Below are 26,011 nucleotides of genomic sequence, written 5' to 3' on the forward strand. Positions count from 1 at the left end.
TGCTTCACGCGGCAGTTTTGCTGCATTTTCAGACAAAATAAAATAAGAGAGAAACTTTTTCCTTATATTATTTTTTGGGGCTGTCAGAGAGAAAATGTTTCGTAAAGGTTTGAAGTGAAGTGTAATGGCCGGCCGGGGTGGCCGAGCGGTTCTAGGCACTTCAGTTTGGAACCGCGCGACCGCTACGGTCGCAGGTTCGAATCCTGCCTCGGGCATTGATGTGTGTGATGTCCTTAGGTTAGTTAGGTTTAAGTAGTTCTAAGTTCTAGGGGACTGATGACCTCAGATGTTAAGTCCCATAGTGCTCAGAGCCATTTGAACCATTTTTTTGAAGTGTAATATTTGTTACAAGTCACGAAAAAGGACCCCCTTGAGAGCGAGGTAGTAAGTTTTATCTTTAGTGAGGCTCATTTGAAAGTGTTATGCTAACTGTCATGACAGGAAAAATATTAGCCGCTAATGACTCACCATGCACATCAGGTGAGCGACAGAAAATTAGTGTCCCGGAGGTGCAGAGATCAACCTTCTATGGAATGTATGTATTACACTTCACGAAATGGACTTCGTTCAAAAAGTGTTTGAAACAAAACATTAGCCTGCACCATGAAGAGTGAATGAAAAATGGCGCCCCATAATGATCATAAAAGTTCGCACTATCAAGATCGGAGATGAACTCCTTGGTAGTTAAAAACCGCGCAGGGGTTTCAGCTAAGCTGCTTAAAGAATGCATATAGAATCGTATTGTTGTAACGGAGTTTATTTATTCAATCGTATGGCTAGGGTCCCCCGTCGGGCAGACCGTTCGCCGGGGGCCGGTCATTCAATTTGACGCCACTGCAGTCGATGAGGGTGATACGATGATGATGATGATGATGATGATGATGATGATGATGATGACAGCATAACACCCAGTCCCTGGGAGGAGAAAATTTGCCGACCAAGCCATAAATCGAACCCGGGCCCAGAGGATTGACAATCCCTCACGCTAGCTGTAACAGAGTGATGTGAAGCGATGGAATGTGAAGGCATGCCAGCAAATGCAAAGGTCTGTCATGCAGTTTATCTATCCTTTAAGGCGTAGCTAAAGACAGTGCGATAATATGTTTTATGGGCACGGAAAAGACAAACATCCAGAGGCTGAATTTGTCTAGTGGCTGTGAGCGGTTTAAATTGCAATGTCACACACTTTTAAGGAGGGATAGTTTGTTCCAGAGAAGTATGATGTTTATAAGCAGACCAGGAAAGAAGCAAAATCAAGTTAATTCCTACAGCTATTAGGGAAAAGCAGTGCTCATACCATAGTTGTAGTTCTCTTAAGCGCATTTTCCCGCTTTTGCTTGGCGACACGTAAATATTCCCTACTGCCCTTGCAGTGTCACGCATACGAGAAAGAATTATAGGGGCAGAGCACCTCCAATTTCTCACAGTACAGTAAATAACTTTCCACACAGTATACCATCCACATTAACAGACGGCATAACTGCAGACGAATGCGATAAGGCATTGATGTTAGTTGATCGTGATACAACTTTCTTGGTACCTCTAATATCAAGGGTCCCTTTCATATGCATTTTCTCTTCGAATCCCGATCGGTTGGAGTTGAAAACATATTCCTTACTGAACCATGGGATAAGTTTGTTTATCTCATCTACAAATTTTCAGGCCGATTCAGAAGTTTTCTGTGCATTGTCAAGTTAACACTTTATTTGAAATTTCGTTACCTTACTCTCCCAATTCTGTAGTAGTGTGTGAAGTTATACAACCATTCACTGCTTGCCGCGAAATCACTTAGTCTAGGTCGCGCATAGTTTTCTGTGCACAACGTAGTAGGTCACTATCATGCACGTCCTGTAAATTGTATCGAGCACCCTAGAAATGCGCAAACATCAGTTTTTGTTAACAATGGCGTTTACTCCTCCGCTTTTCTTATGCACTTCACGGTCATATGGCTGCGGATCTACTCGAGATCTGTTCGTAATTGTTTTTATTTTTGTTTACTATTCTGCGGATGATCTTCCGCGTACGTAATTATTTTTGGTACCCGCTCCATGGACAACGACTGTTCTTTACTACGCGTCGCTGGAGATGGGATTTGTGGCTCCTAGTCCGACAACGGTGATGAACTGCATTGCTCGACACCTCTTTCAATATCACTTTTACTTGTTAAGCACCGATCGTCACCATTATATTCCTCACGTGCATTGTCCGCAGAGTCGAGCGTATACGACACCTCACATTCCGCTGACTCGTCCAGCTAATATTCCATCCACCATTTATTGCTCACTCTGTGAAATTTCTTCTGTTTTTTTTTCTGAAGAAATGTCAACTTCGGCAACTGTTGTTAGATATAAAGCGATGTTTTTTTATCGTTGCCATTCCCCTGCTTTGTATCGACAACACTAGCACTGTAGCACTGTTGTGAGTTACTCGTTGTCTAAGCTCCGTAGCGTCATGCTCACCACCGGAAATCTCCAGTGCAGTCCCCTGTTGCCATTAGCAGCCAGTGTTGTGATTCCGTGATAGGCAGTATGTGGTGTGTCGAATGTAGTAAACATCATTGGCCTTGTGTAACCTCGCACTCAACGGGTACCTTAATGGATGAATAAATTACTGGTATTCACGGGTCATGGGTATATTGCTTTTTCACCGCCACCCTTTTGGTAGGTGGGTGGCTCTTACCCCACAGCGATTCTTTCCAGTCAGTAAGTGGTATGTGTAGGAGGAGAGGTAGAAAATACATAAATACATACATATACACAGGGTGGTCAGAAACAGTCTGAAAAGCTTGTAAGGATAATACATAGGAGGCTGACCCGAGAAATAACAGTTAAAAAAATTGATTCGTTGCGCCGTTTCCGAGTTATTTAGCATTGTAGTTAGCCTATCTGGTCGTCGCGCGCATGTTCAAGTAGCTTGCCAGAAGCTTTTGCTCATCTATCTTAAAATTATCATTTCTGAAAAAGTCACATTTTAACTGGTAATGCCCATTTAAAGAAGTAGTAACTCAGGGACCCACAGGTTCCTGTGCATTACTATATTTCTGAGCGTGCAAGACCTTGATTAACGCGCGCAAGTACCTGATTCGCTAATTTCAATGCTAAATAACTCTGAAACGGCGCGACGTATCTAATTTTTTCTTAACCGTTATTTATAAGCAAAAACTCCCTTTCAGCACCCTTGTAAGCTTTTCACACTGTTTCTGATTACACTCTGTATACGTAAATAAGTTTTTATGATACGTATGGATGCATGAAGATGAGTCGCAACGTAAAGATACAGATGTAGGGAAATTACATTATGAGAGCATTACATTACCATTAATTTATATAGTACGTAGTAGGACTCTAATCCCAAAACTCATTAATGTAACTGCTATTGTTGCTGGGTACCTACTATGTTTCGAGGGCCACTCGCAGGGATTGCGATCTAGTAATACGCCAAAGTCATCATGGGAGAGGTCAATTTCATCATAAAATCATCATTCAGTGTAGATTGTTGTGTGGATTTTATCTATGACTTTCGTGCTGCATCTGGATTCTAGTTTGCACAAGATCAGCTGGCAGAGCCTATTAGTATTAGCTGACATCATGTTGTGTAATGTTTTGAGCTTGAGGATATCATAGGTGATCAGGTTTCGAAAGGGAAAAAGTGATTTTGTCTGTTTATGTTAGCACCAATAGCTGTGATGGTAATTACGTAGATTTAGAATGACGCTGTTATTCGAATTTCTAAATTTTCCCGCATATCTCTAAGAGGATCTGGAGACAGAATTTATCATGTATCTCCACAGTGGGTGTGTATCCTACAGCGTTGCTTACGATTTATAAAACCTGCCGACGATGCTTATGTGTAGAAGCTGAATACTCCTCTGACCGGAGCTGTACATGCAAAAGTCTAATCAGAGACAAGTACATGGACGTCGCCTTCCTCCTACCTAGGGCACTTACCCTGCCAGGCAGTAGAGAGAATTGCTAGAGCGTAGCGAGTGTAGAGGCAGCATTTGGATAGTCTGAATATAAGCGAACCCATGGGACTACGCTCCTCCCATGTTCACGGGTGATGGTGGGGATAGGTGTGCGGTAGAGTGTGGAAGGGGGGGGGGGGTGTTCGAAAATTGGCCTGGGCGGTCCGACTTCACCTCAAGTGCCGTCTGGACAGTGGAATACTGCGGCTACTAACAGTTGCCAACCAGAGCTCGGTTGATAGTTACCGTCTCTGTTCGCGAAGCCATCATTAGTCCTAATTCCGACAAAGAAGAGCTAGCGGGTGACCTTCTTATCGACACCTGCTGGAAATCCGAGAATTTTTTCTTGACTCAGGTCGCCGAAAAAGAAAGACGACATGGTCAGATGGTTACCATTTCGTGCTGTGGTAGCATTGCTTTGTGTAGTACTCCCGCGTAGCTGCGTACAACTCTCTTCCACTCACTGGCTCTACGCACGCATCGCCAACCTAGTGGCACGACTCATTTACGCACTGGTCGACTATTTTGCCCGTTAGAAAATTTCCGGTTGCTGATATTGCCCCACTTTTATATCAACGCCTCTTACTTGCACTTCCTTTATACCTTTCCAGTATGTCTCACGACTCTCCACGAGTAGAACGTGAAAGGTCTCTGTTGGATTCCTTTCATGTTAATTTCTTAAATCTGTTGTCATTTACGGCATAAATTCCTCTTCTAAATTTACTGTGGCGTCTCTGACTATCTGGGAGGAGACTGAGTAGTGGAACGTGTTACTTTTACACATAAACAAGAACGATCTGTCACACTACTACACTTTAAAACACAGTTTATATGTAATTCATGTCACACAGTCTCATACGGAACCTACATCCGCTTTATTTTATATACTATATATGATAAGATACTGTCATCCCCCTTCCCTTCTGTGTGAGAGAATGAATGAGCAAATGTATTTGTAGTTGCATGCTGGATGGTAGCAGACAAGCCTGTCTGCTAGAGAATAGTAGGACCAACGTCGGAACAGGTAGCTACGCTTTCTAAAAGCAGAGAGGTTTCTATGCTTAGTATGGTCCTGTCCGTCCCATGTCATGATGGTATAGGAAGCTGCCTCTCTGGTCACTTCCGTTTGTATTTGGGAAGCACGCTCGGTAGGAGCGCAGGTCAGTCTGTCCGCGGCGAGCGTCTGAAGTGGTAAGATCTCCTGCTAAGCGCGTGTCTGCTAAGTCCGTAGGACAATGGATTTCTTAAGTTCAGCCTAACTGAAAATTTAATCACCTTTATTTCAGGTTTAGCTCTAAAATATCTAATGTTATCTTAAATTGCAACGTAGTGTAATTCGAGTGTGAAGTTCAGAATATATTCCGGTAGTTGCTTTGTCACTACTTTGTGAGTAATGTGGAACCACGTGTTGATCAGTAACTCTAACTAGCATCATCAATCTTAAATGCGAATGTGCGTGAGATTATAACGTCTCGCCTTGACAATATTTTTCAATATAGCAACTTTTCTTTATGTTCAACCCACGTGGGGTGTACTTTGTGAGACCAGTACCACGTGCTTACACAATTGTTTGACCCATCAGGTTAATAGTAAGACGTTAGTAACCAGTTCGAGGTTTTTCTTTTGTAAATTGCGTTTCGATGTAATTTATTTTAATTATCAAATTTATTGTGGAGTTACACTCTTTGTGTAAACCAAGTTGACCATGTGAAGCATGTGGTGTAATCATCAAAGTAGCCCTCAGCTATTCTTTTCGGGAAGATTTCACAGAGAGTTAGTATGAATTTAGTATACCAGTGTGTGGTAATTACATGACGGACAGGATTGCACTGCGAACGTAACTTCTTTGGGGGAAAATTGAATCGGTTGGTTATGGTTAATTTCCTCTTGCATATGTTTCAACGTTCTTCGTGTGTTATTTTATGAATGCAGTGTTGTATGTAGTCTCCCAATCTTGGCTCCCTATTTGATATGTTCCGTAAGATTACAAACTCACATTTACACAATCCTAAATAAGGCACCAGCTTAGTTATGACTCAAGTTTAATATGCTGAAATTTTAATGATCAATGTTAAAATAAATTCCCAAATATAAACTGATTTATTTATTTTTATGGTCGCGGGGTTCCGGACTCAAGCGCCTAGAACCGCTCGGTCACAGCGGCCGGCTAAAGTGTATAAAAAGGGGGTTTGTACTGTAGGATGCGCCAAAAAGTTTCGTCCAGTATTATACAGGTGGTACATGACCCTAAATGAAGCATTTTAAGATGATAAGCTACTTGATAGAAGGCAGTGTTTTATTTATTATTGACACTAACTATATACACACTCTATTCGTGCGATGGAGTCTCTTATATCAATGGTGGTGGTTGTGCTCTAAAAAACAGTTCTCTTTAGTTTGCTAGGGTTTCGTTCACCATACATGTAATGTGAACCCCTTAAGGGGAAAAAAACGCTGGGGTGTCTAAGAAATAATTGTAAGTTGGTTTTCATGGTAGCGCCACGAACGTTGACCCAGGAACTAGAGAAATTTACAATCACTTGGCGCATACGCACTTCTCAGTCAACACGTCACAGTACATAAATTTTCGCTGATGGTTCCATATCTCAATATCCTCAGCTTAAGATCCTCTAGTGCCTTTATAGTTTCGACCCTAAATAATATGGGATATTATTTATACAACACTAAATTCCGTTTAGTGGGCAACAAGTATTTCATATATCACCCCTCAAGCAATACTTTCAAAGGTTTAACTTGTTTGAGAGCTCTTACATGTTCTAGGCTGATTTTTTTTTCCACTGCCAGAATAGTTTGTTGCCATTGCACTAATCTCTACAAATAATCCATTTTGCAAGACATGGCCGTAAATAGCTTGCTGCTCAGCTTAAGTAAACACTTTTTCATTATTTAAATCGGTAAAGACATTTAGGGGTTAATGGTATTTTGTTTTATCGAAATTTATTTGTTATGTGTACCTTTTTTTTGGCACGCTAGTTTGGCGAGACAACGAAGAATGTGAACGAGCACTGTACTTCGCAGTTGAGGGATTCGATATGCTGTTTGAATAGGGAAATTAAATTCAAATTTATGCTGCCGTCTCTTTTCTTCCCTTTCTCTCACTTCCATTTGCTCTACACAATGCTTCTGGCACTCATCTGAAATCAGCGAGATGAGTTTCCAGAGCGCAAAATCGCATCCCAATCGTTCTTCCTCTCTGAAAGAAAATTATTCATGTGGACGTAAGCTACTGACTAGTGAAAGACGTTATCGATCTTCGTCGTTTCTACGATTACAGACTATTGGCAAGCTCCATTAAGAAGAAAATCGCCGATGGACCTTTTTTAATGCCCCAAGCCGTTCTTGGTTGAATGCTTTGTGAATTAGAGGCTGCACTGTAATTGGACCTAACGAGTGAACAAGAACTCCACGTCCCTATCCGCTTTTGTGTCAGTAATGACCAACAATTTGTGGGGCGGTGAGTGACATGCTAAGAGAATTTCGAAAGAAGAGTTCCCTCGAAAAATACTTAAAGGGCTTATAGCAACTTGCTGAAACTTTTTTACTTGTATTTGTTTCACAAAATATATGCTAGATAAAATGATTACTGCACCCAGAAGAAGTAACAATTGGTAGATGCCTTTATTATTAATAGTAAGAGTGAAAATCGTCTCAGAAGTAGAGTGGGAGCAGTTCGCCTCAAGTTTTTCGTGTATCAGTAGTGCCAGTAATTATTTTAGTTTTTTAATTTGATATTTCAGATTTGTCCCAAAACTGGACGCTGGAGAAGATATGAAGATTGTTTAGGGCCTAATGCTATCGATAAAAGTACCAGATATTCGTGTAATGTACTAGGAATTCCCTTTGATAATATTTATCTCTGTTTCCACTACAGCGTCTGTGCAAAATTAGCCTCCTTTTCAACACTTCTTCGTACTCGTTATTACTAACGCGTTTCACGGTACTTACTCATTTTCCGTATTCCTTTCCTATAAACCAGAAATTGTTACCATAGAGCTCTTGTGGATATTTGTCTACATGTGCATTACAAGTGTAGCTAATTGTTGGTCCAGAGAATATCGTAATCGACGGAAAATAAATGTATATGGTTTTATCTGGCAGATGTTATCTATGATAGTCTGTTATCTTTATATTTGACGCTACAGCCAGCTACAGCTGTGTTCCTACAATTTTTCTTTTTAACTGTTATCTATTCCCAGCAATTTCTTGGATTTCACTAACATTTCTGTTGAGAAACCATACTTAATCAGATTCAAGTAATATCAATCGAGCTTCATTTTCTGATTTTTACAATGTGGACGCCAAAGAATTGTTGGATCGTAGCGTGAAAATATTATAACGGGAAAGAACTTAAATGCAAAGATATGTGTATGGAAGAAATTTATATGACAATGAGTGTACAGTTCATCTGAATGTAGCTAGAAGTGAGACAGCCTTTCGTTGCAAAATTTAACTGACCCCAGATGGTGCATGAGAATAATACCTTTATTGATTTACAACTGTTCGGTCTACAGTAAAAATTTCCTGAATATTAAAAGGATCCACTCTTTACCCGGTAGTACAAGTTGACACTACACGAGGAAAGATTTGCAGTGTTTTCAGTGACTTGACAAATTGAGTGAGCGGATTATCCGCAAGTCCACCATCTACCATGATGGGAAATCTTGTAAGTTCACACAAAACATGTATTCTGAGGTAAAGCAGAGATTATTGTAATGACGGTGACCTCGTACCACCACGACTCTTTTGTTGCCGTTTTATTCTTCCGTTCCTTTTTTAGTACATTTCACTCCGTCCGTTGATGACGACGACCCGGCTTTCTACAGCATGCTTTGCACTTTTTATCCAATAAGGTAAAAGCATTTTATTCAGTATTTATTACAGTTTTAATATGCTGGTGTGAAAAGGACCTTTTTCCGATCACGTTGAGAAAGTACATGACCATAGATTATAAATAAATACATTTTTTAAGAAAGTAGATGGGTGTCTAATTGTCTAAAACTTGTGTTCATTATGGATAAGAATCACTGCGACTGTGACGAACAAAGATTTCTTGAAATTGTTGCAAACAATCGCCTGGTTGTAGCAACTTCAAGGAACCTATGTCTGTTTGTTATTACATGTAAATACGTAAAATAAAAACAGTAACAGCTAAACTCAAATATGGCGTCTTTTAAAAACGTATAGAAGCTGTGGACCCGTATTGTAAGAAAATAACGTTAGTTATTAGCTACAGATAACGATATGAATAGGTATTGATTATAAATTAACATAATTCACAAGAAAGAAGAAAGCATTATTTTTATGTTATATGTAAACAAGTTGTTGTGTAGAAAGAAATTTGTTACAGTAGATACAATGACAACGAAAGTAGGTTCATGGGCCTGTGGTGTCATATATTGATGTGGTTTAGTTGCATCCTGGCTCTCACTCAGGAGGCCCGGATTAGATTCCTGGTACCTTTACTTACTTTTTCTGCACCGAGTTAAAAAAAAATGTTGTAAAGTGCCACAATAGAAATCAAAAGGTCTCAGGTTCAATTCCTCATCAACCGCACGTTCTTCATTTGTTGCTTATCACTTCTTTCACATGTGGCAATGTCTGCTGGTGTGAAAATGTCGGAGTTTTATCATCGTTCGGAATCCACGTTAATCTGTAGGTCCTTCTATAACTGGCATGGTAAGTCAGTCCAAAGATGGGAGAAAAGCAACGGCATATGACCTCCAACAGGGCCACGCCTAGTACTACTCACCCATGATATTGTTGCACTTGGCCGTTATCGGAGATATGCGGCGATGTTATTGTAAACAAGTACATTGGTTCAAAAAAATGGCTCTGAGCACTATGGGACTCAACTGCTGTGGTCATCAGTCCCCTAGAACTTAGAACTAATTAAACCTAACTAACCTAAGGACATCACACACACCCATGCCCGAGGCAGGATTCGAACCTGCGACCGTAGCAGCAGCGCGGCTCCGGACTGGAGCGCCTAGAACCGCACGGCCACCGCGGCCGGCTAAGTACATTGGTGAATGAGGGAAACGCGTCACACTGTCAATGTTTTCAGGTCAGTTGTGCATATACAATCAACCACAATTAAGCGCTGGCTCACGATAGGCGTACAGGCTTGACCTTATTCCCATGTCAAATAACATTGTGGACGACTAATAGGACACCGTGGTGTTACAAACAGTCTCCAGATTGACGACTGCATGTATCTGGGGTAACGTTATACACCCATGGGGTAGCTGTGTTACAGTCACATAATGCAATTTTGCTACCATTAGACTGCAACTGTTACAGTTATTTTGCGTTTAATATAAATTCGCGGGTTTGACTGAAAGAGAAATGTTCCACTCGCGTTTTGGCTGAGTGGCTCGATCTGTGTGTGTGTGTGTGTGTGTGTGTGTGTGTGTATGTGTGTGTGTGTGTGTGTGTGTCAGGCGGAGCTGGGTTTTTGTTTGCGTTTCACTGCCTGAGATCCAGGTGAGAGGCCGAGTATGTATCGTTCGACATTGGGCCCATGGTGCGTACGATTTCAGGGAAACTCTTGAAGGTATTTTGCCGCATCTGTACACGCTGGGTTTATATGCTTGAAATTTGGCTGTCTGTTCGTATGCAGTGTGATTATAGGTCTTCCATGCCTGGACGTGTCGGTACGATGTGCCTTCCGTAGTTTGTACGTAATTCGATCATTCTTGTTTGCAGGGGCTTTATGATGGTGGTGGTGGGGGGGGTATCATATAGGTCTTTACTACGCTTCAATCGACGTTACGTCCTGTATGGTCTTTCAGCAACAGGTTCTGATGCCATCGTAAGCCGACCTAAGGAGTGGTTGCGTATCCCACTAACAATAGAAGCGTTCCGGTACTTGTGCTAAGTTTCGTCGTTTTCTTGTCTTGTCTAATATCAGACTCTACTTCTACATAAATTTTCTGCACTCAACTCTTAAGTACCTAATGCAGGATTCGTCCGACCACTTTCGCGCTATTTCTCTACCGTTTCGCCGGCCGGTGTGGCCGTGCGGTTCTAGGCGCTACAGTCTGGAACCGCGTGACCGCTACGGTCGCGGGTTCGAATCTCGCCTCGGGCATGGATGTGTGTGATGTTCTTAGGTTAGTTAGGTTTAAGTAGTTCTACGTTCTCGCTGACTGATGACCACAGATGTTAAGTCCCATAGTGCTCAGAGCCATTTCAACCATTCTACCGTTCCACGCTTTCACACAGAGCGGCAATGACGAACACCTACATCTACATCTACATCTATACTCCGCGAGCCACCTTACGGTGTGTGGCGGAGGGTACTTATTGTACCACTATCTGATCCCCCCTTCCCTGTTCCATTCACGAATTGTGCGTGGGAAGAACGACTGCTTGTAAGTCTCCGTATTTGCTCTAATTTCTCGGATCTTTTCGTTGTGATCATTACGCGAGATATATGTGGGCGGTAGTAATATGTTGCCCATGTCTTCCCGGAATGTGCTCTCTCGTAATTTCGATAATAAACCTCTCCGTATTGCGTAACGCCTTTCTTGAAGTGTCCGCCACTGGAGCTTGTTCAGCATCTCCGTAACGCTCTCGCGCTGACTAAATGTCCCCATGACGAATCGCGCTGCTTTTCGCTGGATCATGTCTATCTCTTCTATTAATCCAACCTGGTAAGGGTCCCATACTGATGAGCAATACTCAAGAATCGGACGAACAAGCGTTTTGTAAGCTACTTCTTTCGTCGATGAGTCACATTTTCTTAGAATTCTTCCTATGAATCTCAACCTGGCGCCTGCTTTTCCCACTATTTGTTTTATGTGATCATTCCACTTCAGATTGCTCCGGATAGTAACTCCTAAGTATTTTACGGTCGTTACCGCTTCCAATGATTTACCACCTATGGCATAATCGTACTGGAATGGATTTCTGCCCCTATGTATGCGCATTATATTACATTTATCTACGTTTAGGGAAAGCTGCCAGCTGTCGCACCATGCATTAATCCTCTGCAGGTCTTCCTGGAGTATGTACGAGTCTTCTGATGTTGCTACTTTCTTGTAGACAACCGTGTCATCTGCAAATAGCCTCACGGAGCTACCGATGTTGTCAACTAAGTCATTTATGTATATTGTAAACAATAAAGGTCCTATCACGCTTCCCTGCGGTACTCCCGAAATTACCTCTACATCTGCAGATTTTGAACCGTTAAGAATGACATGTTGTGTTCTTTCTTCTAGGAAATCCTGAATCCAATCACAAACCTGGTCCGATATTCCGTAAGCTCGTATTTTTTTCACTAAACGTAAGTGCGGAACCGTATCAAATGCCTTCCTGAAGTCCAGGAATACGGCATCAATCTGCTCGCCAGTGTCTACGGCACTGTGAATTTCTTGGGCAAATAGGGCGAGCTGAGTTTCACATGATCTCTGTTTGCGGAATCCATGTTGGTTATGATGAAGGAGATTTGTATTATCTAAGAACGTCATAATACGAGAACACAAAACATGTTCCATTATTCTACAACAGATTGACGTAAGCGAAATAGGCCTATAATTATTCGCATCTGATTTATGACCCTTCTTGAAAATGGGAACGACCTGTGCTTTCTTCCAGTCGCTAGGTACTTTACGTTCTTCCAGCGATCTACGATAAATTGCTGATAGAAAGGGGGCAAGTTCTTTAGCATAATCACTGTAGAATCTTAAGGGTATCTCGTCTGGTCCGGATGCTTTTCCGCTACTAAGTGATAGCAGTTGTTTTTCAATTCCGGTATCGTTTATTTCAATATTTTCCATTTTGGCGTCCGTGCGACGGCTGAAGTCAGGGACCGTGTTACGATTTTCCGCAGTGAAACAGTTTCGGAACACTGAATTCAGTATTTCTGCCTTTCTTCGGTCGTCCTCTGTTTCGGTGCCATCGTGGTCAACGAGTGACTGAACAGGGGATTTAGATCCGCTTACCGATTTTACATATGACCAAAACATTTTAGGGTTCTTGTTTACATTGTTTGCCAATGTTTTATGTTCGAATTCGTTGAATGCTTCTCTCATTGCTCTCTTTACGCTCTTTTTCGCTTCGTTCAGCTTTTCCTTATCAGCTATGATTCGACTACTCTTAAACCTATGATGAAGCTTTCTTTGTTTCCGTAGTACCTTTCGTACATGATTGTTATACCACGGTGGATCTTTCCCCTCGCTTTGGACCTTAGTCGGTACGAACTTATCTAAGGCGTACTGGACGATGTTTCTGAATTTTTTCCATTTTTGTTCCACATCCTCTTCCTCAGAAATGAACGTTTGATGGTGGTCACTCAGATATTCTGCGATTTGTGCCCTATCACTCTTGTTAAGCAAATATATTTTCCTTCCTAAATCTTCCCATGCGAGCTTTGACTGTTCTTATTGCGTTTCAATGGTCATTCTTCCCTATGCAGGAGGGTGTCAAATAATTATTTTCGCATTTGGAGGAGAACGTCGGAGACTGAATTTTGGTGAAAAGATCTCGCCGCAACGAAAAGCGCCATTGTTTTAATGATTGCTACCCTAAATCGCTTATCATATCCGTGACACTCTTTTTTCCCCGTTTTGCGACAATACAAAGCGAACTGCCCTTCTTTGAACCTTTTCGATGTCCTCCGTCAATCCGATCTGGTAAGCAGCCCATACTCCACAGCAATATCCAGTTAAAGTACGGCCAAGCGTAGCGCCTGCAGTCTCTGTAGCAAATCTTTTGCCTCTCCTAAATGTTCAGCCAAAAAATCAGTCTTTGTTTCACCTTCCCCACAACACTATCTATGTGATCGGTCCAGTTTAAGTTGTTCGTAGTTGTAATTCCTAGCTATTTAGTTAAATTGACAGCCTTTAGATGTGTCTAATTTATCGTGTAACCGAAATTTTACGGATTCGTCTTAGTATTCATGTGGACTACCTCACACTTCCGTATGTCAGATGTGGTCTCTACATGAGGTGTTTTTCTGGGAATGTGCCGTGATATGTGGCAGTGTTGAGAAGTATCGGTGGCGAGCGCAGAAACGGAAGGAACCTGGTCTTGTGTGGAAAGCGGGGCGCCAAGTGGGTGTGCCGGTGTTTACTTCGTGTGAGCTACGCCGGCAAGAGGGGCTAGTTTCGTGCACGGAGGAAGTAAGAGGCACGATGACACAAAGCAGACAGCGGTGCATTTAACGTATCTCAAGTGGCCAGATACGCAAAGTGTCAATGCAGTCGCTGGGTTAATGGAAAGTTTGGAAAAGATACTGTCATTTGCCAATATTATAGGCTTATCATCTTGGTCGAACATTAACTTTAATGGTACGTCGGTATCACTTTGCTCATTCTTGTAGTTAAATCCATGTCTACTGTGGGGACTTAGAGACTAAAAGATTGCTTGAATCTGTTGCGCCGAAGTGATTCGTGAAGTCGAAGTTCTCACAAATTACGATATTACGATACTGCGCGGCCTGTGTCATTCCGAATTTCTATGCATGAATTACAGTGGTTGACGGCATACAGAAGTTTGGGTCTGGCCATGAGTTGTGTTTGGATAACCAAATGATACGGTGACAGCCGCGATAAGCGGGATATCCGAGTTCGAGTCCCAGTCCGGCATAAATTTTCATTTTCGTCATTCCATTATACAGCTGATTGTTGTCCATATTCGCAAAAGTGAATATGATCTATGAATTACGATGTTAGTTCATCCTCATTTGTGGCTGGCTGTTGATTAATGACGCTGGTAAATGCCACTTGGGGACTGTGGTGTCAAGTCCCTGTAGTATAATGTATTTACCCACTAAAATTTAAGCTATTTCTGGTCTCTGATACTAAACTGTTTCAGGTATAAGAGCTGACCATGTATTACCTTTATGTGAACTGAAATAGACGGCTGGGTCATATCGTTGGAACTGGTGTGTGGTGGAGCAGCGGTCGTGACCCAACCAGACGTTACTAAAAGGGAAGCAATGTTCCTTTTAAAACTGTATCAGAACCAATGTCAGTGATCGTTAATATCATTTGCTTGCCATTGCGTCTTCTGTAAGTCCTACACAAAATTTTTATATTCACGTGTAAATTTTTGTAAGTTTAAAGTTTTGATATTTGATTTGATTATGCTTATTCTGCCTCTTGAGTAAATGTGGAAAGGAGGCAGTTGATTATTGGTTTAAGTAACATTAAGATAATTGAGCTGTCGAAGGAAGAACAATAATTGAAAGAGTTGCAAAAATTAATCAACTTCTAAGATGTTAAATTGTAAATTTTATTATCAGTATTGGTATGGTAGTAACATGATTCTCAAATATTAGCATCCTTTAGGAAATAATTTCATTGAAGTGTTTACGCTGCAATGGGTAACTGTATTGTGTATTATTGTTGCGTTATCATGGATCAAGTTTGGTATTCGTAAGTTTAAAATAAATGAACGATGTCTTGAGGTTGTCCTTACTTATTCAATTGCTACACCCTTTTCCATCTTGACCCCTCTACCTGTAACAAAAAATGGTTCAAATGGCTCTAAGCACTATGGGACTTAACATTTCAGGTCATCAGTCTCCTAGACTTAGAACTACTTAAAGCTACACATCCATGCCCGAGGCCGGATTCGAACCTGCGACCGTAGCAGCTGCGTGGTTCTGGGCTGAAGTGCCTAGAACCACTGGCCACAGCGGTCGGCTACCTGTAACAGTATATGTGCAGTGCATACCGTGTACGGCAGCAGGGATGTCTACGGTTAAGATGAAGTGTTCAGATGTTTCTGAGGAGACATGTACTTTGCTAGTACTGTATGTTAGGTAAATTTTTATGAGCCTAACCATATTTAGGTAGTCCCAACGGCTTAGATTGAACAAGAGATCCTCATACCACAGTTTGTCGAATACACGCTCGTGGTTATCAAGTGGGAGTTGAAGATACAAATGACTTTGAACTCGATGATGTCGCTTCTGGCCTCAGGTTAGGCTTGACCTTCGGATACGAGATACGAATGATCCTTAGAGGGGATATCATTATACAATTGGGCTAGTTGCGTTCAAGCTCACCTCCACCTCCTATACCCTCAGGTCTGCCTATGCACTTGAGGCACTGATGTTATGACATACAAATGTCCTTGAGATATCAGATACGAAATGCCTTAGGTATACAGGTGAGGATAGCCTTGACCATGAGTATCCATTTAACCATCCTGCCCACATACCCTTCCCCCTCCCATTGCCCCCAGACCGGCCCATACCCTTAACGGCTCGCAGTTCATCTGAAGCCATCACTAGTTCAGTAGACTACTGGCGGCGTGTGAAGTAAAATGATGTTCTTGGCATCATTTGCTGACAGTAACAGTGACCCGCCACGTACAGAGTGTGGTAATAAAAAAGGAGAATGAAGAACAGATGTGGTTCCACCCGTTGAAAGTAGACCGTTCGCACTCAGATAATTTTAGCTGATCTAGCAATAGCTCAGAAATTATCCAGAGCATTTCCTCATACAGTTACGAATGTCCACACGGATTGTCCACTTTACTTTAAATATTAGTAGATAAGAACAGGTAAATATATGAAGATTCAATCCAAAATTATTGACGCCGTTTCTGTGAAAGAGCGAGTCACCGGCTTGTCTACTCGGAGGTAACGGTTTGCCCATTTTTAATCAACATCTGTTTGATGTAGTTCATCTGTCACTTAGAGATTTACGTGCTGATACTCTATCGAAAAAAGAAAACAAAGTATGTGAAACATAGAAAGTATGTTCCGAAAATTTTTACATCTAACGTTATCAGTAACTAGAGTTTGTTTAAAAGCATCACTTGTAGTTCTCGTTTTTGAAATTATCTCATAAGCGCATAACAAGCATTACCGTCTGTATATAGTGGTTTGATTGGGAGGGTACTGTGAAAACACTATCATTCTGCAAAGTACACTGCTAACAAAACACCGTTTTAGAAAATTGCTCAGTTGTGAGGCGTCCACACAAAATAGAACAATGAGAGGATATTAGACATATATAAAAAAAAGGTAGCACCAATAGTCACGTGTTCGTTTGATCCATGAAACAACACCACGTAAATGCTCAAAAACGTGAGCTGCCAGATGACTGAAGAAGATGCAAACCATTTCTCAAAGGACTACTTGCAAAGCTGCAGGTACCAGAAGGAAGTGAGGAATGTGGGAATATACTACAGCCTCCTACCGTCATCACAAAGACAAGATTGAACTATTTACAACTTCAACATAAGCATTTAAGAAGACATTCTTCTCACACTCCATACAAGAGTTGAACCGGAAATCTTAATACCTGATTCTGTAGGAAGTACCCACTGCCATGTACTTCACGTTTGTTTGCTGAGTGTGAATGTAGATGTAGATGTAGATGTATGGTTCGTGAGAACCTGTGTGATGAGGAACGAACACAGCACAGCTAGTGACCTCGAAGCAGCCTGTGAGGGCTAAAGTTTCACGAGTTATGGGGATGATCACAGTGTGAAACACAAACCACCTTTATATCATCACCTGGTGATGATCGTAGCCAGCAGCGATAGTGACTGTTAATTGGGTCTGTAAGGCTCAGGGAGTTTGGGTCATCATCGCTGAGCCAAGCTGACAAGCAGTGAGTGGTTAAACGGCGGCATAAACACACTCTAAGCCCCTACCAGTGCCAGGCTACACTTGAACTTGATCGAGATACAAATTGCCCTGAGAGGGAGTATCATGTTACAGCTGAGACAACTGGCCATACCACATGAACTTGACCATGAGAATCAGGTTACTCACCCTGCTACACAACCCTCCTGCTCCACCCTCCTACCCATTCACTTGGGGAATCAGGTTACATTTTACCTTGGGCATATTAGATACAAATGGCCTCGAGATGGGGTTTCAGGTTACACATCATGTCCATGCTGTCCTACTTTTCCCTCCCCCCCCTCCCTCCCTTGCACCACTTCCTACTCCTGTAAATGTGTAACAATATATATGGTCTTATTGCAACGAATTATTTGACAACATATATGTTGTTGAAGATACTTTAACTGTTAAACAAATACTATTGTGTGAAAGAGAAACAAAATAAACTCATGCAGCACCATCCCTACATTAGTAGAGTATGTAAGGTAAAACAAGTGTGTTTTTAGAAAAAAATTATTTCGCAGTCAATTTACGATGTCACAGTAAAAACTGTGATGTTTACTTACTTCCAAGAGGCAAGTAAATATGATATGAGTAACAGATACTCAATTATTACACACGCACACACAGATAGATAAAGAGGAACTCGTCAGAGAAATGTAAGTAGATCGCGACGCCTGTACTCCAGGCAACGTATTTTCCGCAGCTACTGTCACCACCACTGACGCGACTAAATTGTCCCCCCGGAAGTAGTGATGAAGAAATACATTTTATTCAGACAAAGAATTTATGTGGAACCCTTTTCGTGTTGGAAGAGAAGATACTAGTACGATGACAGTCACCTAGTCCTCTATCCCACCCATGGCAAACAGGTCCTGACATCTCATCGGCGGAAATAAATGGACGGTTATGTTGATAAGCGTCACCCCCTTCCAAATTTTCTCTCGGGGACAATAGGAATCGACCTCTCTAACACTGTCAGGACACGGGACGCGTTAACAAACCTTGACGTGGCGCTCTACGAATTTTGTCACGTCTGTACATGTGCTGACAGATTGGCTGCTGTAGGAGCAATCAGAAAGGTCCAGGAGATCACGTGTGAGCGCCCACCGCGCCGAGGTGCGCGGAAAAAGCGTGTGGATCGGTCTCTTTTACTGACAGGCCCTCGACGAGATCAGACGCATTGACCGGTTGCCTCCGTGCACTTTTCGAGCCCCGGCTCAATTTGTTTGCGCCTTAGGGCCGCTAAACTCACATAATGTACCCCGGCTAGGTCAATCAGTAAATGTTTTATCAATAAACGGGAGGCAGTTTGCCGAGCGGAGTTCAAAAATTAACTCTCGTTCTTTTTTAGACCCCACTTCCACCTGAGCCACATCCTGACATGCACACGTCACTTACTGTTATTTCTCGCTGAGAAACCACTTCTTCACGTGGAACCAGTGATTTCTATACTGTCTGGATGTCGACCTCCAGCTGTTTGAACGTTACTGCCGAAGATGCTGGTATTTCGTTTCTTGCCTAGTTATAACACGTCGCGAGAACACAAAATGAAAATATTTCACGATTCTGCTCCGGCATCAGTCTATCACGTCGCATACGGATATGAAGTTGAAGGCCAGAAGGAAGTAAGGAATTCTGTATCACCTACAGGCCGGTAGAAACATTTTTGCCTTACAACAACTTGGCGGACTACGTAAATGACAAAAATCTGCAAGAACGCCGAACTTCCTTCGTCTGAGTTCAGAGAGGTATATATAGGTAGCACAGAGATAACAGCGTGAAACACAAAATAATTTCTGCTATATATCGGTGATATGTCACGTAAGTTAGAACCAATAGGAAGGAACAATACTCCTTACGTCACAAGCAGAAAGCTTGAGGCCCGCCGAAAGCAAGACGCCATGTTGTACTGTCGTGTTCAGTAGAAAATCATATTCGATGGCCAGCACACTGATCGTCTCGAGAACGCGTCGTTTTTGGTACGATCTGTTGCAATAAAATGACGGGAAAAGTTATATTAGTGGGTAAAGAATTTTCGTATTTAGTTATTATCGCGTTATAACTCGCGTCTCGTGACGCTTTAAGGCAATGGCAAATTGAAAATTGATGAAAAACTTGTAATTCCTGTTAAGATTTGTAGTCATTAAATGTAACTTAATAACTTTTCGGAGATTAAAAATCTATGAAGGACTATGACATAAAGTACAAAGCCGTTTAATACAAAGCTCTAGCTTGGCGCAATAAGTAAAGCCATCACAATACAGAACAGGTTATGTCGGTAGTGTTTGCGTAGTGTAGCATATATTGTTTTGCACCTCCTCGTTTTCTAAAAGGTTGTGAGACTTTCTCTAGAAATTAGTAGAAATGATTTCTGTAATAGTTGCTGTTACGTAAGTATAAGTGTGTTCTCCGTAAGCTAAATTTTTGTTCGATTCGTCTAATTTCTATAAGCTGATCTCGTTGCTGACTGCACATGTATCTTTCGTTTTAGTCTTTTTACATCTTCACGGATATTGAAGTTTTTATTTGTATATACCAGTGACAGAACACATTTAACAGAGATAACGCAGAAATTTTACACTTTCCGCTTTTGTGAACAAACAAAGCTGGCAACTGCTGCTGGATGGCGGTAAATCACGTTATACGTTTGAGGCGCCGTGTCAAGGACTGCGCGACCCGTCCCGCTGGAGGTTCGAGTCCTCCCTCGGCCATGGGTGTGTGTGTGTGTGTGTGTTATTCTTAGCATAAGCTAGTTAAGTAGTGTGTAAGTTTAGGGACCGATGACCTCAGAAGTTTGGTCCCTTAGAAATACAAACACGTTTGAACATTTGAACATCACGATAAGCAGACCTCCCGCGTGCCGGCGGCGCTGTCTCTCGTTACGTTGAATATTCCGTACCCGTGAAAGTCACCGTCAGCAGCTACGTCGCGTATGTTGACATCTTGAACACTCCTACTTTTAATTCTGCAGAAACGGCGTGAATGACGTCACACCTCGTCAGCCTGCTTTCCCAGGTTGAATGAAGATGCGTAATTACAATTACGACGTTCAAACACATAAAGCATGCAATATTATTATGTTTGACATTAATACAAGTCTCGTAAATAACTTCGGAAAAATTCAAAGTACACTCCTGGAAATGGAAAAAAGAACACATTGACACCGGTGTGTCAGACCCACCATACTTGCTCCGGACACTGCGAGAGGGCTGTACAAGCAATGATCACACGCACGGCACAGCGGACACACCAGGAACCGCGGTGTTGGCCGTCGAATGGCGCTAGCTGCGCAGCATTTGTGCACCGCCGCCGTCAGTGTCGGCCAGTTTGCCGTGGCATACGGAGCTCCATCGCAGTCTTTAACACTGGTAGCATGCCGCGACAGCGTGGACGTGAACCGTATGTGTAGTTGACGGACTTTGAGCGAGGGCGTATAGTGGGCATGCGGGAGGCTGGGTGGACGTACCGCCGAATTGCTCAACACGTGGGGCGTGAGGTCTCCACAGTACATCGATGTTGTCGCCAGTGGTCGGCGGAAGGTGCACGTGCCCGTCGACCTGGGACCGGACCGCAGCGACGCACGGATGCACGCCAAGACCGTAGGATCCTACGCAGTGCCGCAGGGGACCACACCGCCACTTCCCAGCAAATTAGAGGCACTGTTGCTCCTGGGGTATCGGCGAGGACCATTCGCAACCGTCTGCATGAAGCTGGGCTACGGTCCCGCACACCGTTAGGCCGTCTTCCGCTCACGCCCCAACATCGTGCAGCCCGCCTCCAGTGGTGTCGCGACAGGCGTGAATGGAGGGACGAATGGAGACGTGTCGTCTTCAGCGATGAGAGTCGCTTCTGCCTTGGTGCCAATGATGGTCGTATGCGTGTTTGGCGCCGTGCAGGTGAGCGCCACAATCAGGACTGCATACGACCGAGGCACACAGGGCCAACACCCGGCATCATGGTGTGGGGAGCGATCTCCTACACTGGCCGTACACCACTGGTGATCGTCGAGGGGACACTGAATAGTGCACGGTACATCCAAACCGTCATCGAACCCATCGTTCTACCATTCCTAGACCGGCAAGGGAACTTGCTGTTCCAACAGGACAATGCACGTCCGCATGTATCCCGTGCCACCCAACGTGCTCTAGAAGGTGTAAGTCAACTACCCTGGCCAGCAAAATCTCCGGATCTGTCCCCCATTGAGCATGTTTGGGACTGGATGAAGCGTCATCTCACGCGGTCTGCACGTCCAGCACGAACGCTGGTCCAACTGAGGCGCCAGGTGGAAATGGCATGACAAGCCGTTCCACAGGACTACATCCAGCATCTCTACGATCGTCTCCATGGGAGAATAGCAGCCTGCATTGCTGCGAAAGGTGGATATACACTGTACTAGTGCCGACATTGTGCATGCTCTGTTGCCTGTGTCTATGTGCCTGTGGTTCTGTCAGTGTGATCATGTGATGTATCTGACCCCAGGAATGTGTCAATAAAGTTTCCCCTTCCTGGGACAATGAATTCACGGTGTTCTTATTTCAATTTCCAGGAGTGTATATACACGCCCTAGCAAAAACAAATGAAACTGAGCAATGGCCGCAGTGAAAAAAAGACTACTTTTCCATGCCAAGTCATCCACTCTATGGAATCACGGGCACATCCGCTGCTGAATGATTACCGAGCCAGGTAGCGCAGTGGTTAGCACACTGGACTCGCATGCGGGAGGACGACGGTTCAAACCCATGTCCAACTATCCAGATTTAGGCTACCTGTGAGTTCTCTAAATCTCTTCGGGCAAATTCTGGGATATTTCCTTTGAAAAGCCGTGGCCGCTTTCCGTCCCAATCCCTGACATCATCCGAGTTTGTGTTCGGACTCTAATGACATCGATGACGACGGGACTTTAAACACAGTCTTCCTTCTGCCTCGTAAATGATCAATGCGGCAATCGAACGACGTCTTTTACGGCGGAGGTTCGCACAAAAGTTCGTGTACATAGTGCTCTCAGTTACCTAAAAATGGCTCTGAGCACTATGGGACTTAACGTCTGAGGTCTTCAGTCCCCTAGAACTTAGAACTACTTAAACCTAACTAGCCTAAGGACATCACACACATCCATGCCCGAGGCAGGATTCGGACCTGCGACCGTAGCGGTCGCACGGTTCCAGGCTGAAGCGCTTAGAACCGCTCGGCCACTTCGGCCGGCTCTCAGCTACCTATGTGACATGACGAATAGCTCTTTGTGAACTATTTAGCCGGCGTAGTACCCTCGTACGTACAGCACACGCACGTTGACTGTCGGAAAAAAATTTCTACATATATCTGATAAATGTAGAATCATCACCATCCCTTCTCGATTTCCACCGTCTTCGCGAGAAAAAATACTGCTGCCATCGCGGCCACACGTCGTCGCCTCCAGGCAGCGCAGGCAATAGTACCGTAGCCGCAGTGGGTTGAACACATCTCTCTAGGAATGCACTAGTCCGGGGAGCTACACACACACCCGTATATGCAACCAACGGTATCCAAACTGTGGACACAGTGCGCTCATTGGCTGTCAATAACGGCAGGATAACGAGTGAGCAGTAAACCGCAGAAGCATCCCCCTGAAAGCCTGTGACACCCACCCCTTTTTTCTTACCACTCGCAGGCAGAATGTGCAGACTAGATAAGGGAACACTGACAGAGGGCACTACAGCAGTTATACATAAAACACAATCTAGTATTCTTTATGGCTCTGAGCACTATGGGACTCAACTGCTGTGGTTATCAGTCCCCTAGAACTTAGAACTACTTAAACCTAACTAACCTAAGGACATCACACACATCCATGCCCGAGGCAGGATTCGAACCTGCGACCGTAGCAGTCGCACGGTTCCGGACTGCGCGCCTAGAACCGCGAGACCACCGCGGCCGGCCCAGTATTCTTTATGATACAGCTCTCTGACTGACGGAGAACCATGCTCAGAAGGCTGGAGACGCTTATTTAGTTGGTGTTTGTTTCGTTAGATGTGAACTATACGTTACTATGCGGTTCATCCGATTGCAGTAAAACTTTGTCACCTTCATAAATCTTTAACACACTCATTACTAATGTAGTGCAAGGCTTTCTCTGAATCAGTCACTTAATGCTAGATATTTTCCCAATTGGTCCAATCAGCACGCGAGTACTATGTAGGTGTATCTCGATCCGAGGAGAGAAGACGTCGTTCTTTTCACTAAAGTTAGTAGAACTTACATTTCCGTGTGACTACATACTTTTCGTGTAGGATAGAGAAATTAGGGTTCATGCAGAAACACTCCGACCGCGGTATTTATCCGCCTATCTATTTTTGCAAGTGGCTCAAGGTGCTGACCACCAGGCACCGTACGGCGGTTTGCGGTGTATGTGTTCTAAAAATTTTGGAAGAGATGTCATGACCTGATGACCAGCTTAGAAGCATACAGTGACCTAGAGTTGGGATCAACATTAAAACACAAATCAGGTTATACTAGAGTCAAGTCCCACTCCTGACACTTCCGAGGCAGGGAGTCTGTAGGCAGGATGTTACTAAATATTTCTTTTTTGCTCTCTTCTAAGGCAGTAAATGTGACACTTCCTTTGAAATATTTTCGTAATTCCTGCATCTTATGATTTCATCTTATAGCTCGCACTCTGCCGGGTAATTTTTTTAGGCAACACACTTTAAGACAGATTGCTTTCCAGTTATATACCACGTCTATTAATGCACTCTGGTAAGAGTCCCAGGCTGACGAGGAAATCCGGTAACCTGATGGAGTTTTACGTAACAAACATCGGAAAACACATTCGAAATTTCGAATCTTTTCCAAAACTGTCATACCGTAAGTGACAGATAATTATAGACTAGACTAATCATAACAGGTAATAACGGGTATTTCACGACGTCATCTAGATATTAGCATAGCGTGGTGCAGGTGTGACACACGTACAGACATAATGTTATCTATTATAGCTTTAGGGCAGCGTCTAACACACAAAATGGAAAATATCACGAACCACCCAATGTCATGACAAGATTATTTTTATAAGTAGTGTTAATACGTTCCTATTTGTTTAGGAATCATGTCTCTAAGAGCCAACATGATCCCATGTTCAACTTATGATAGATGCACGGAGGTTTGGAAGGCCTGAGGTATAGATGCATTCATTAGTCTGTAATTATCCAACTCAGTTTCCGTCACGCACCTAAACTTCTTCAATTAAGCTCTACCAATGGTTTTTTTTCTTCCACCATACGATCTGAATCACGATATCCGTCACCTTCGCTCTGATAGTAATTTTGCTAATGATTGGTAAATGGTTACTTGCTGCACGTCCTTCACCACAGCACCTGAATATCCGAATCAGTTCCCAGACCTTGGTAAGTAAGTGATAAATAACTGTAGATTAGAGCAACACAGATGGGGAAACATAGCGCGACGCGACACTTCCTGTTTGAAATATACGCTGTTACGTGTATTCTCGGCTTCACGTTCCTCGCGCTTTATCTCTACTGCAGTAAAATCTATTTGCGTGCTAAGGCAGCATGAACTAACCCTTCTCTCTTGGAAGAGCCCTCTTATAACTGCAGGATCGTTGCAATACATTGGGAAAGAGTAGAATGCAAAGATAATCTTTCTAAAGTTTTGGGGGCACAACCAATACTACTGTTCAAATGAAAGTTTCGCCGTTTGACTACACATACTTTTTATTCTGTTGAAAATGATTTCGGCCTTCGGTCATTTTCAGTTACCACAGTCAAATGTAATTCCTTCACGAAAGAAGACGAAGTAAACATTCCAGAATTCGTAACCAACAGCTGTTAGCATGAGTGACACAAAAGTAGATACCCTAGGTGTTTCTAAACAACTCAAATCACTTAATAAAGGCAAGTCTTCCGGTCCAGATGGTATACCAGTCAGGTTCCTTTCAGAGTATGCAAACACAATAGCGCCTTTCTTAGCAATCATATACAACCGTTCACTTGACGAAAGGTCTGTTCCCAAAGACTGGAAAGTAGCGCAGGTCACAGCAATATTCAGGAAAGAAAATAGGAGTAACCCACTGAATTACAGACCCACATCTCTGACCTCAGTTTGCATTAGGATTTTGGAGCATATATTGTACTCTAACATCATGGATCACCTTGAAGACAGTGACTTATTCATACATAACCAACACGGATTCAGAAAATATAGTTCTTTTGCAACATAGCTAGCTCTTTATTCCCATGAAGTAATGAGTGCTGTGGACAAGGCATCTCAGATCGATTCCATATTCCTAGATTTCCAGAAGGCTTTTGATACCGTTCCTCGCAAGCGACTATTCATCAAGTTGCATGCATATGCAGCATCGTCTCAGTTGTCTGACTGGATTGGTGATTTCCTCTCAGAGAGGTCACAGCTCGTAGTGATAGACGGTAAATCATCGAGTA

The sequence above is a fragment of the Schistocerca piceifrons genome, chromosome X (assembly GCF_021461385.2).
Source record: "Schistocerca piceifrons isolate TAMUIC-IGC-003096 chromosome X, iqSchPice1.1, whole genome shotgun sequence".
Taxonomy (NCBI): domain Eukaryota; kingdom Metazoa; phylum Arthropoda; class Insecta; order Orthoptera; family Acrididae; genus Schistocerca; species Schistocerca piceifrons.